This window comes from Papaver somniferum, chromosome 4, assembly GCF_003573695.1.
Source record: "Papaver somniferum cultivar HN1 chromosome 4, ASM357369v1, whole genome shotgun sequence".
Taxonomy (NCBI): Eukaryota; Viridiplantae; Streptophyta; class Magnoliopsida; order Ranunculales; family Papaveraceae; genus Papaver; species Papaver somniferum.
The window spans coordinates 135,629-149,532 of record NC_039361.1 but is presented as its reverse complement, the minus strand read 5'-3'; the positions used below and the strand labels follow the sequence as shown (position 1 = coordinate 149,532).

Genomic DNA, 13,904 nt, shown 5'->3' with positions numbered 1-13,904 from the left:
TCTTTCTTGTTACTCTTCAAAATATTCTGCATTTCTTTCTTCTGTTCACTCTTTATCTGAGCCTACTTCCTACAAAGAGGCTATGTCTCAACCAATATGGCAAAAAGCTACGGATGTAGAGCTTGCTGCCTTGGACAAGGCAGGGACATGGGAAATGGTTACTCTACCTCCCAGCAAACACGCAGTAGGTTCCAAATGGGTTTACAAGATCAAAACTAAATCTGATGGATCTGTTGAACGATGCAAGGCACGTCTCGTGGCAAAGGGATTTACTCAAGAATATGAAATTGACTATGAAGAAACTTTTGCACCAGTGGCAAAAATGACATATGTTCGTGCTCTTATTGCTGTAGCCTCTTTTAGGAATTGGAAGATATCTCAAATGGTTGTGAAAAATGCTTTTCTCAATGGCGATCTTTCTGAAGAAGTCTATATGGTTCCCCCTCCTGGTGTACCTCATAAATCTGGCGAAGTTTGCAAGCTCCGAAAAGCATTGTACGGACTGAAACAAGCACCTCGTGCATGGTTTGACAAGTTCTCCTCTACTGTCACTTCTCTTGGTTTTCAGTCAAGTCCTTCTGATTCAGCATTATTTGTTCGAAACAGTTCTGCAGGTCGAATATTATTGCTTCTCTATGTCGATGATATGATTACTACAGGTGATGATTTGAATGGGATAGTTCGTCTAAAAGAACAGTTACACCAACAGTTTGAGATGAAAGATTTAGGTCCGTTGCGATATTTTTCTTGGTATCGAGGTTGCTTCATCTCCAAAAGGGTATCTTCTTTCACAGTCTAAGTATGTTAGTGATATTCTTAAAAAGGCTTGCATTTCTGATACTGATCCAGTTGACACACCCCTTGAGATGAATGCTAGATATACTAATACTGATGGTGTTCTCTCGGATGACCCCACGTTATATAGAACCATTGTTGGAACCCTAGTTTACCTCACTATTATGCGACCTGATATTGCGTTTGCAGTTCATATTGTTAGTCATTTTGTTTCTTCACCTACTACTGTACATTGGGCAGCTGTTATGCGTATTTTGAGATATCTCCGGGGAACTCAGTATCAGAGTTTGTTATTCCCTTCATCTTTTTCATCAAGTTTTACACTTTGAGGTTTTTCTGATGCTGGGTGGGCCGGTGATCATAGTAATCGCAAGTATACTACTAGTTATTGTGTCTTTCTTGGTGATTCCTTAATTTCGTGGAGGAGTAAAAAGCAGTCCACTCCTGCTCGATCGGCATCTGAAGCCGAGTACCGCGCAATGGCAGATGCTACCGCTGAGATTATTTGGCTCCGTTGGTTGATTGGAGATATGGGTGTAGCTATATCTGAGCCAACACCTTTGTATTGCGATAATACAAGTGCGATACATATTGCCCATAATTCAGTGTACCACGAAAGGACTAAGCACATCGAAGTTGACTGCCACTTCATCCGTCATCATTTGGTGCATGGTACTATAACATTTCCGTGGAAGCCATTGAAGATGCAGATTGCAGATTTCTTTACAAAGTCTCCATCTACTCCCCGGTTTCAATTTATTCTTGACAAACTCTCGATGATTAATGCAGTTCAGTCAATATCGTGAGTTTGAGAGGGGTTGTTAACAGAATATTCTAGACTATTCTAGAATAAGAGTAATTTGCTATGTTAGGAACATATATTAGTTTTCCTTTTGTCTTAGTTCCCTTTTATGTCTCTGTTGGTCTGTATATATACTGGTCGTGTAGTTCGTTTATTAATTCAATAAGATACATACAATTCTTCTTCACTAAAGCTATCAAGATTATCTCTAGTTGACCCTAAGTCGCTGCTTGAGATTCCGCAATTTGATGTTGAGATTTTGCAATATCACGAAATATGTCGTCAAAATTAAACATGATAAAATACACTTAAAAACTTGTTAGAAGAATATGGAATTAACTGTTCGGGTTTTCGGAAACAGGGAGTTGACGTGATAGTAGGATGGATGGGGTAGTGGGCCTAGATTAATTGCTATGGATAGAGATAAGGGGGCTTAGGTAATTATTGGGCTTGGTTGCAAAGAGACCGGTTGGGGACGGACAGGAGTTGTTAAGATAGGTGGAGAAGAAAGAGGATTTGTTTACTGTTTTCTGTTTATAATTTGGGGTTCAAAAGAAAAGGTAGTGGTGAGATGAACTGACACGGTGGATTGAGAATCAAAGTAGCAATGAACAGAAGACGTGAGTGACGGTCTTTTTTTTTTTTTTTTTTTGACTAAACAGAAATTAAAAAGATAATTGAAAATAGGGTTTAGAAGAAAAGATACGGAGATCTTAATAAGTAGAGGTGCTGGATGAAGGAAGTTTAGATGAAAGAAGAAGAGGATCGTAAGCCGAAGCTCTAGTGCCACTTAACGCAGAACGAAAACGTGAAAAGTAGATGAATAATTGAGAATCTCAATATTAGTTTATAACAATGTATGTTACATAGTCTTTATCTCCTATTTAAATAACTCTTAAGACTCAAACTTGGAAAATAAGAAATTCCTAAAATAAACAACGTTTTAGAATTAAATAACTTCTAAAAATAAGAAATACTATTCTAAATTAATTAAGCTCTCGCAATAATAATAAAAGTATGAACTCTAAATCTGATGGATGTCCTACATCACTTTGTCCCCATGGAAGCTTTTTGACTTTTGGAAATTCGAAAAGTCAGAAATTAGTTTTGGCTGTTAGATTTCAAAACGACTTCTAGAAGTCTGAAAAGTTAATTTTTTGTGAAGCAAAATAGTTTTGCTTCTGATTTCTGCTTCTGACTTTGACTTATGGAGAAACAGAAGTTAGAAGCGGATTTGTATCCAAACATGAGCTTTTCAACTTCAAAAAGTCGAAAAATCAAAAGTTAGTTTGGTTGTCAAATTTCAAAACGACTTCTTGAAGTAGCAAAGTTAACTTTTTGTGAAGCAAAATAGTTTCCTTCTGATTTTTTCTTCTGACTTCGACTTCGGAGAAGTAAAATTCAGAAGCAGATTTGTATCCAAAGGAGTTATAAATCTGCACCGATCGAAACTCAAAATTCTTGTCATCCCTAATAAAAAAGGCGTACTTTCACCATTTTCTTTTGGGCAGACTAGTTCGGGGCCTATAACTATGTAACAAGATAAGATTTTTTGAAGTAAAATAAATTTATCTTTGATTAATTAGTATTAATTCGGGTGGTTAATAGATAACTGTTTCTTATTCACCAAAGTTGATTTGGGGGAAGCAACAACCTTCTAGATATTTTATCTCTATTTGGAGATATCACAGGTCAAATGGTGAATCTTCAAAAATACAGTGTCTATTTTAGTCCTCGAATTCATCCTAAACATGGAAAACTAATAGCCAAAATTCTAAAAGTCCCGTTGATGTCTAAAAATTATAGATATGTTGGTACTCCCCTCTTCTTTGATAAGAATAGAAAAGAAAACTTTGAGCCTCTCCACCAAAAATATTACTCCACTCTGCAAGGCTGAAAATCTAAGCTCCCATCTCAAGCAGGTAGGACAGTTATAATAAAATCCATTCTCCAATCCTACCCAATCTACCAAATGCAAGTGCTTTCTCTCCCTAAAGAAACTTTGGATCAACTGGATCATATCCTAAGAAACTTCTGGTGGAACAAAGACAGATAAAAAAGACATGGAGGGTTCATCAAAGCTTGGACCAGCATCTACAAGCCTATTTCTCAAGGAGGTCTAGGAAGTAAAAACCCTCACCAATTCAATATAGCTCTCCTCACAAAAACTTCCCAGTAGACTTATTACCAAACAAGATCAATTATGGGTCCAACTTATTAAAGCTAAATATTTTCCAAATTCACACCATGTAGAAGCATGCAGAACCTCGAGCTTATCGTGGATTTGGACGAGCATCCAAAAAGGTTTATACCTGATTAAGGGGAACTTTCTCTGGTAAGTTAAAATGGAGCGTCTGCGAAAATATGGGTAGACCGATGGATTCCTAATGCAGATATAGTTTCCCAACCATCCAATTTACAAGAATCAGCACCAAAAATAGTTCAAGAGCTAATAACTGAAGAAAATAAATGGGATTAGGAAAAACTGAACAAATACTTTCATCCAGAAGACAAAGTAAAAAATTCTAGCCATAATTCTAAGGAGACAAGAGCAAGATAAAATCAGATGGAAGCATCATCATTCAGGAAATTTCTCAGCTAAGAATATCTACAATTTTCTAGTAAAGAAAGATCAAGATAATGATAACCAATGGATTTTCTCTGGGAAAAAGTTTGGAAAATTCAGGCAATGCCAAGAATAAGACTATTTACTTAGGAATTAACAAAAAAATCTCTTCCAACTTCTTCCAGACTTAGGGCCCATAATCCAGATATCGACCCTCACTGCCAGATGTGTAATTCTCAAGAGCAGGAAACTGAATATCATCTCCTCAGATAGTGTCATTTTTCTAGATCTATTTGGTTCGGTCTTTCTTTAGAAAATATAATTTCGAGAAGTAATACATACTTGATTAACTCTTGGGTAAAAGGTTGGGTATCGGACCCAGATTTGGCTCAATTTGCGGAAAAAATAGCCACAATTCTTTGGTTCATATGGAAACATAGATGTTCGGTTGTTTTCAGGAGATTAAACCCAAATACGATTAATCTAATTGATCAGATCAATAGATATCTGCAATCTACTCCCCCTAAAATTATTCAAAAGGGAATAAACCCCAAAAAGGCGACTGCAGTCGAATTTAAATGGTCCGACATAAACACATATTTGATAATCTTTATTTATACTTCTTTTAAGAAAGAAGATCTCTCGATGGGTTATGCCTTTATTCTTTATTCAGCGGACCACGAGACTTTCATGCACATATCAGCAGGATCAGAGTGGACGTCTTCAACTTTTCATGCGGAAACCAAATCCTTTTTAAAGGAAGTTACATGGTTAAAAGAGAATATTTTTTCAAGCGTTTCAATAGTCACCGGTTGCAAAACACTGGCAGACAACATTAATAAGGCAAGCACAGACATTCCTTGGACAGCAGAAAACACTTTGCAGGAAACCAACATAATTTTGAGAGATTTACCTCATGCATTGGTGAAGTATATAAATAGGAAGCATAATTTAGTAGCGAACAACATTGCTAATGAAGAAAGAATAAAAATCCTTCAGCATATGTCTACTCACTTGCAACAAAAAGTTCAGAAATCTAGCATTTACTCCAATATTTTTGATAAAAATGAAATTGTAAACCTATTGTACTGTATTTTCTAATTAATATAATTTAACCTTTCCATCAATTTTTTTTGCCCCCAATAATTAGCGATCTTTTTCTAAAATTAAAGAAATAGTATTTTTCTCTCTCTCTTTGTTTTTTTTATTTTATTTTATACAGTTTTAAAATGTGCATACATCAAGACGTCTGTGTCTGTGGCTTGTGGGCTACCTTTTTCCTCTTTTGGGATTTTATTTTCACTGTTATGTTGTACAAGTCCTGATTCTAAATAGCCTAGCATTTTTAGGGGCCACCCAAAAGGAATTAGGGGCCAATAATAAGACAAAAATAGAGCCACTCAAACCTAAATTGAAGCTAGCTCTTATCTCGCGTATTTCGTAATGGAAAAATTGCCCTTCAATAATCGGTAGTTAATACTACAACCGGCAGTAAATTATGTTACTTTAACCTCCGAATATATTCAGTTTTCGAATTTTAGAACTACCATAATCGGTAGTAAATTTAACTTTCGAATGTATATTGGCCCCAAAATGAGATTTTGCCAAAATCCTAGAATTTCTGAACCTTGGTACTACCACAATCGGTAGTAAATTATGTTACTTTAACCTCCGAATATATTCAATTTTCGAATTTTGGTGCTACCATAATCGGTAGTAAATTAGCTTCTGAATGTATACTGGCCCCAAAATGAGTTTTTGAAAAAAAAAACCCTTAATTTTTCGAATTTTGGAATTATAACAATCGGAAGTAAGGTAAGTGAACTTAACTTCCGATTATATAGTGGCATTTTGAAATGAAAAGTACCATATTCGGTAGTATTTTAAGTTAATTAAACTTCCTATTATATATTGGCCCCAAAATGAGTCTTTGAAAAAAATTCTTCAATTTTCGAATTTTGGTACTGCCATTATGTTTGATTGTTATCTACCGATTATGTTTCTGCTGCTGTAAATCCAAGAACATCAACCATAATCGGTAGGTAAAATAGATTGTTATCTACCGATCATTTTTCTGCTACTGTAAATCCAAGAAAAATTTCGAATCAAATTTTTGATTTCAAGTAATCAAATCCTAATTTTGGATCACAACTATTATCATTTATTTGTTTCGTTCGTTTAACTCCTTTTTTTTTTTTTGATGTTCTAAGTTTCAACTTTAAGGTTAATGAATTTTGTGTTTTAATTTTAAACAATCAATCATAAAATTTGTTTGATCGACGATCTTTGGTTTCAATAAAAATTAAAACGATGAATTTTTTTTTCAATGGATGGAAAAGAGAAAAAGAAGGGGAATGATATAATTATGAAAATAAAAGATATAGGTCTAGATTTAGTATAAAAGTGAAGGACAATATAGACAATTCACTATTTTAAGACATCCTTAACCCTCTTCAATGGATGGGAATAAAAAAATGACCCCTAATTCTTTTTGAGTGGCCCCTAAAAATGCTAGCCTAAAAAGAAACCTATTACAGGGGCTCCAAACATTTGGTTTTGACAGCAATGCCAAAAGATGTTGAAACAGAACTAATTCCAAGAGATAATAGGAGGTTGTGAGGCAGTGAATTTTCAGTACTAACAGAGGATTCAGAAGGTTTCCTATCCTTATGAATTTTTAACCGTCAAAAAATCCAGGTACCATCACGCTGATTGATTGAGAAAACTAAAGGATTTGGTTCGCATTTTTCAGCAGGTCTCTTTTCTGATATAGTTTGTTAACGATTTTAGTTGTCATTTTGAGAGATAACTGTTAGAGTTTTTGGTATAATGCCTTACCCTCTTTTGAGAGATAATGGCCATATATATTATTATTATTTTGGTCAATTAAGGAGAATATCCTGTGACCGTAAATAAGGTAGAGTATCTTCTATTACACCCCCTTAGTCTGAGCGGGAGAGGAACAAACGCTAAGACTAGAACGAAAATTAATAAACAATTGTCTTGGAAGACCCTCGGTGAAGATATCAGCGTATTGATGTTCGGAAAGAATGTGTAAGACACGAATATCACCAATACGAACCCGTTCACGAACAAAATGGATGTCAATCTCCACATGTTTTGTACGTTGATGTTGGACCGGATCACCAGACATGTAGACAGCACTCACATTGTCACAATACACTAGAGTGGCCCGTTGTAACGGCATATGTAACTCAAGAAGTAAATTCCGGAGCCAGGTCGTTTTAGCCACAGCATTAGCGACACCCCTGTATTCTGCTTCAGCACTTGAGCGAGACACCGTTGCTTGACGTTTGGAAGACCAAGAGACAAGATTGTCTCCAAGGAAAATGCAGTAACCGGATGTTGATCGGCGTGAGTCAGGACAACCCGCCCAATCAGCATCAGAATAGGCGGTGAGGCCAGAGATGTTCGAAACCGAGAGAGACAAACCATGACCAATAGTGCCCTGTAGGTATCGAATAATGCGCTTAATGGCTTGCATGTGTGGCTCCCGAGGGTCATGCATAAATAAACATACCTGCTGAACCGCATAAGAGATATCCGGTCGAGTGAAAGTGAGATATTGTAACGCTCCGGCCAGACTACGATATAAAGTAGGATCCGAAAGTGCTGGTCCAGAAGTAGCACTGAGCTTAGAGTGCGTGTCAACCGGAGTTGCTACTGGTTTGCAGTTCGTCATGGATGCACGAGCAATGATGTCCTTTGTGTAGAGTGACTGAGATAAAAACAACCCTGAGGAAGAACGAGAAGCAGTAATACCCAAAAAATGATGTAACGGGCCAAGATCAGTCATAGAAAATTCCAGTTTCATCAGGTCGATAAACCGGGCTAGGAGAGCATCAGTAGAGGCAGTGAGTATGATATCATCAACATATAGTAATAAGTATGCAGTTTCCCTGCCGGACCGGTAGATAAATAGAGATGGATCACAAACACTACCCCGAAAACCACAACCTGTGTTGAAAGTCGCAAACCTCTGGAACCACGCCCGAGGCGCCTGTTTGAGACCATAAAGAGATCGGCGAAGACGACAAACATAATCAGGTCGAGCAGGGTCAACAAATCCCGGAGGTTGATGCATATAAACTGTCTCAGATAAGTCCCCATGTAGGAAAGCATTCTTAACGTCCAATTGGTGAATCGGCCAAGATTTTGATGTGGCAATGCTGAGAACGGTACGAATGGTGGCAGGCTTAACAACCGGACTGAAAGTCTCAAAACAATCAACCCCAACCTGTTGCGATTTACCATTGGCAACAAGACGGGCTTTGTATCGCTGCAATGTACCATCTGCATTAAACTTGTGACGAAATAACCACATGGAACGAATAACATGAGATCCAATAGGTCGTGGTACTAGATCCCAAGTGTTAGTTTTTAACATAGCAATAAACTCATCGATAGACATCGATAGCCACGGTGATGGGTTGGAAACCCAAGAAAAACACACTTAGTAGAACGAGGAGAAAGCTTATGAGTAGTGGTAGCGGAAAGATTGGGGTAGCAAAGACAACCAAAAGTACGGATATGAGAGTAGGTTGGTTGACGTTGATAGAGAATGGACACCGGAGAAGAGAAATTTAGGATTTTGGAAGGAAGAATGTTGTGGAGGTAGACGGCCATGTGTAAGGAGTCGGCCCAATATTTGGGAGGGATAGATGCATGAGACATAAGTGTGCGAGTGATGTCATTGACACGACGAATCATTCGCTCAGCTTTGCCGTTTTGAGAGGAGGTATGAGGGCATGAGAAACGGAAAACTAACCCATGTTTTTGAGTAAATTCATGAAACGATGAGTTGTCGAATTCACGACCCATGTCACATTGAAAAGATTTGATTTCACGTTCGAACTGAGTTTTGACGAAGGAACGAAATTCCAAGAACTTGGTATAAACTTGGGATTTTAATTTGAGAGGAAAGATCCATAGATAATTTGTGAAGTCATCTAACAAGATAAGATAGTAATTAAAACCGGTCTCAACATGTAATGGTGAGGTCCATAAGTCGCTATGAATGATATCAATAGGAGCAAAGGTAACAGAATTTGATTCAAAAAATGGCAGATGAACATGTTTACTAACTTGACAAGAATGACAAAGTTTGGTAGACTGAGTTTTATTACATTGAATGGAAGAGTTTGCACGTAAATTATCTAAGATAGCTTTCCCTGGGTGGCCGAGACGGCTGTGCCAAATGTCATGAGAGCACACGGCAAGGGATATAGGATGAGACAGAGACGATGTTGAAGGTGATACGGCAGAGGCAGTAATAGGATAAAGCTCCCCGGAACTGTTACATCGAAGGAGAATCTTCCTCGAATTCAAATCCTTCACAGAAAAACCAGACGGATCAAATTCAACAGACACATGATTATCAGTGGTGAATTTACGAACAGAAACCAAGTTTTTGATTATGTCGGGAGCAACAAGAGTATCTTTGAGTTTTAGGGTGCGGGACGGAATATCTATGAACTTGGTACCGGAGGCAGTGACTGGAATACTGTGACCATTGCCAACTAAGATGGAATGAATATTACTAGTGTTAAAAACAGTATTCAAAGTACCTGAATCCGCAGTGAGATGCGATGTAGCACCGGTATCCATATAGAAAGCATCGTCAGGTGAGTATAAACTCATGGAGCTGTATGCTTCGGCAATGTCGCTTGGTTGAAGATATTCCGTGGATGGAGTAAGGTATGCCTGTGCACGTCCAACGCCAGATGTTCGACCGCGTGACTGACCAGAATGGCCACGACCGTGGAAGGAACCGCGGCTGGAAGGTTGCTGCCAATGTGTTGCCGGAGGTGCTGTAGGATACAGACAAGGTGGTACTGCCCATTGTGGTGGACAGTGGAGGTTGTACGTAGGATGAGGTGCACCGTAGAGCTGATAAGGGGACGGAGGTGTTGGCAGCAAGGGTGGTTCGGTGGCTGGAGCAGATGAACGATGACCACCACGTCTGGCATGACCACCACGCTGTGAGCGCTGGTTGTTGCGATCTGTGGTTGGAGTTGCAGCTGCAAGAGCCGTAGGTGCAGACTGTGATTGCTGTTGGGAGCGTCGAATCTCTTCGGTACGCAGCTGGGATCGAGCGGCATCAAACGTCGGCATTGATTGTTGGATAAAAAAGGCTACCGTGTTGTATTCCTCCGGAAGGCCGTTGACAAGTTGGATCACAAGGCGTTTGTCATCCATGGGAAAGTCAAGATCAAGTAATCGATCGGACAGGGATTTTAGCTTATCGCAGTAATCATCAATACTATTGCAATCAATAAACTTAAGATTGACAAACTTACGTTCAAGAGTCGCAGCGCGGTTACCTTTGTTGTCTTGAAAGAGTTTCTTAAGATGATCCCAAAGCTCTTTAGCAGTTTTGCCAGATTTGAGGACGGTAAGCATTAAATCCTTGGCCATGGTGGAGAACATCCACTGTCGACAGAGAGCGTCGAGTTGGAGCACGGTGTCGGCGTCAACATCTGCAGGGGGTTTGTCTTCATTGATGAGAAAAACAAGGCGATGAGCTTGAAGATGGAGTTCAAACAGAAAAACCCAAGATGAGTATTCATCCTGTTTGATGTCTAGGATAATAGGGATTAGGGTTTTGATGTTGTTGATAGCAAACGCCGGATGGATTGTCTTTTTATCTCCTGCCATTGTTGATTTTGGTGAAGTAGGTGAAGAAGAAGAAGAAGAAGAGGATCGGGTATTAGCTCTGATACCATGTTAGAGTTTTTGGTATAATGCCTTACCCTCTTTTGAGAGATAATGGCCATATATATTATTATTATTTTGGTCAATTAAGGAGAATATCCTGTGACCGTAAATAAGGTAGAGTATCTTCTATTAATAACTTGTTAACATTTTCGACTATAAATTTTGATTCTTCGGACCTGGTTGGATTTAGACATTCCATATTAAAAAATTCAACTATAGACTACCATGAGGTAATCATTTGATCAAATTCGACTTTGTAGGTGTAGGCAGTACACCTAAATGTGAATAAAGCTTAGAAAAATGATAAGGCCCAGGTGGATCAAATGGGTAAAGTAGGATCAGCCGATCTCCAAATTCATTTTTGTGCACACACAGGAAAATCAGATTTACATGCAACTCTTGGCACCAGCAATGTCAATAACAAAGCGATAGCGAACATCATTCCTAGCCAACCGGTCCAATGCGTCATTGATCTGATCTGTCTTCACAACTTCAATGTCACAGGTGATATTTTTCTCGGCGCAATAATTCATCATTTCCTGCGTCTCTTTCATACCTCCTATCATGCTACCTCTCAAGGATCTTTTCCCTGTAATCAATCATAAGAGTTTATTGTTAAAGATGGTCAAGGATCTTTTCCCTGTAATCAATCATAAGTATAACTCTCCAAAGACTAAAACATCTCAATTAGCGAGCTGTAAGTTGTTACCAAAAATAATAGGAAAGGCGGGAAAGCCCATTGGTTCAGCAGGTGCACCAACAATGGATAAAAGTCCCATTAACTTTCAGAAGTTCTAAGATTGGGCCTAATGGATGCACAGCTGAAACTGTATCAATTATGAAATCCAAACTCCTCTTCCCTGCCTATATTTTATCACAATACACAGCAATTAGACGACAGCAATAACATATGAATGCCCTATAACTACTATAAGAGAAAGCCAGACCGAGAGCAAATAAAGAATAACCTGCATTAGTTTTGTGTTAGTGCTGACAATGAAATCATCGGCACCTAGGTGCAATTTAGCTTCAACCTCTTTAGAAGGAGAGGTACTTATAACAGTAACGTGGTGGCCAAAACCCTTGCCGAATTTAACAGCAACATGACCGAGGCCACCTAGCCCCACCACTCCAATCTTCTTACTTGGGCCTTCAAGTAAGTTGTAGTCTTTAAATGGCGTGAACACTGTTATCCCTGCGCACAGCAATGGCGCTGCTGCATCCATTGGTAGGCCCTCTGGAATGTGCACCACAAACCTTGGCAACATCATCCAACCAACATCACAAAACAGTTTAAATCTAATGATAAATATAGATTCTAGTGTAAGAAAACAGGAAAGTAAGAAATTGGCAGGGATATACCTTCTGTCAGCAACAAGCATTTTGGAGTAACCACCGTAGGTGATGCTTCCATCCCAGAAGATGCCATTGTAAGTAAACTGATGTTTTTCGCAATATTGGAACATGCTGAACATCCAACTCCTACTTTATCTCCAACTTTGAACTCTTTCACATTGCTCCCTCTTTTGGTAATCACACCCGTAATTTCATGCCTACGGTAATTCAACTGATTAACTTGTTAATTTATGCCATAAAAAAAGTTAAATAATGTTGCAGATCTGCGTTTGTAACAGTTGACGAATTAATAGTATTTTGCACCACAAAAGAAGCAAAAATTATATTCAAGGTCAGATCGCAGATGATATCATCTAGAGTTCTAAACCAGGAATTTATAAGATATCAAAGATCAGACATAATAAAATTGCCAATAAATATTTAGAATGCTTCATGTACATACCCAGGGACAACAGGATATCTAGTGATACCCCAGTCATTCTTCAAGTGGTGAATATCTGTATGGAAAATGCCACAGTATAATACCTTAATAGTTACATCGTTCACCCCATTTTCTCTGTTGAAAGAAACAAAGAATCGGAATAACGTAGTTATGCATTTGTACGGAAAACTAAATTTTTTAGCAAGAAAAGGAAAATGGAAAATTTTTGGTTACCTTCTTTTGAAGGTGAATGGTGTTACTTTTCCAGATTCATCATGACCTGCCCAACCAGATACGGTTTGAGTGTGATTTGGTGTTGTATGAGACATTACGTACTCACTAGCTACAATCTCCTGTTACTACTTCTTTGAGTCTTTCTCTCTTTCCTAACAGGTTGTTAAGAAAGGCTCTCTTTCCTAACAGGTCTTTCTCTCTTTCCTAACGGGATGTATGTTCATTGAAAGCATGCATCTCCTTTCCTTCTACACTTGTAGTTGCAACTGAATAATCTTTTATAGGCATTTTAGCTAGAGGTTATGTGGTCCATTTGCATATGTTGTGGGTGAGTCTGTAAGAGTTGTATGAAACACCATGCAGAACACAAGCTGCTCTGGTCTGGGAAGTGTTTTCTTTAGACTCCAAGCGACTTGGGCGATAGAATGTGCGCCTGGGATCCCATTGGGAGCATTATAGCAACTGGATTCATCAGACTGAGTCAGGTTAGGTATATGCAGTTGGAATTGCCCCATTACCAAAAACTAGACAGTAAAAACTTAAAAGATACATGTCCGGGATTCTACATATTTAGTTAACCAAGTTGTAGCTGTATTTTTCTTTTATATTTTCTACACTCTAGCAGTATCAATCTGGATATGTAATCAGATTAGAATTTCAATTTTGGGATACATATCTTGCAGACAATGACACTATGGGATACGTATCTTGCAGACAATGACACTATGGAAAGTGTTTTTTAGACTGTGCGCCTGGGATCTCGATGGTGGAACAATATAGCAACCGGATTATAGACCAGGTGAGGTATATGCAGTTAGATATGCCAAAAATTAGACCCTAAAATACTCTTGAAAATGGGAGTATCTATTTAATTCCCACGATAAACATATGTTCGAAATTCAACATCAAGTTGTAGCTGTATTTTCTTTAATTAAAAAAAAAAATCTACAGTCTGGAAGTATCAATCTGGATATGTAATCAGATTAGAATTT

At 38.2% G+C, this 13,904-nt stretch overlaps 1 pseudogene; it reads right to left on the bottom strand.

The window, feature by feature from the left end:
• Nucleotides 1-11,287: 11,287 nt before the first annotated feature.
• LOC113273397 lies at nt 11,288-13,007 on the bottom strand (annotated as a pseudogene).
• Nucleotides 13,008-13,904: the final 897 nt, after the last annotated feature.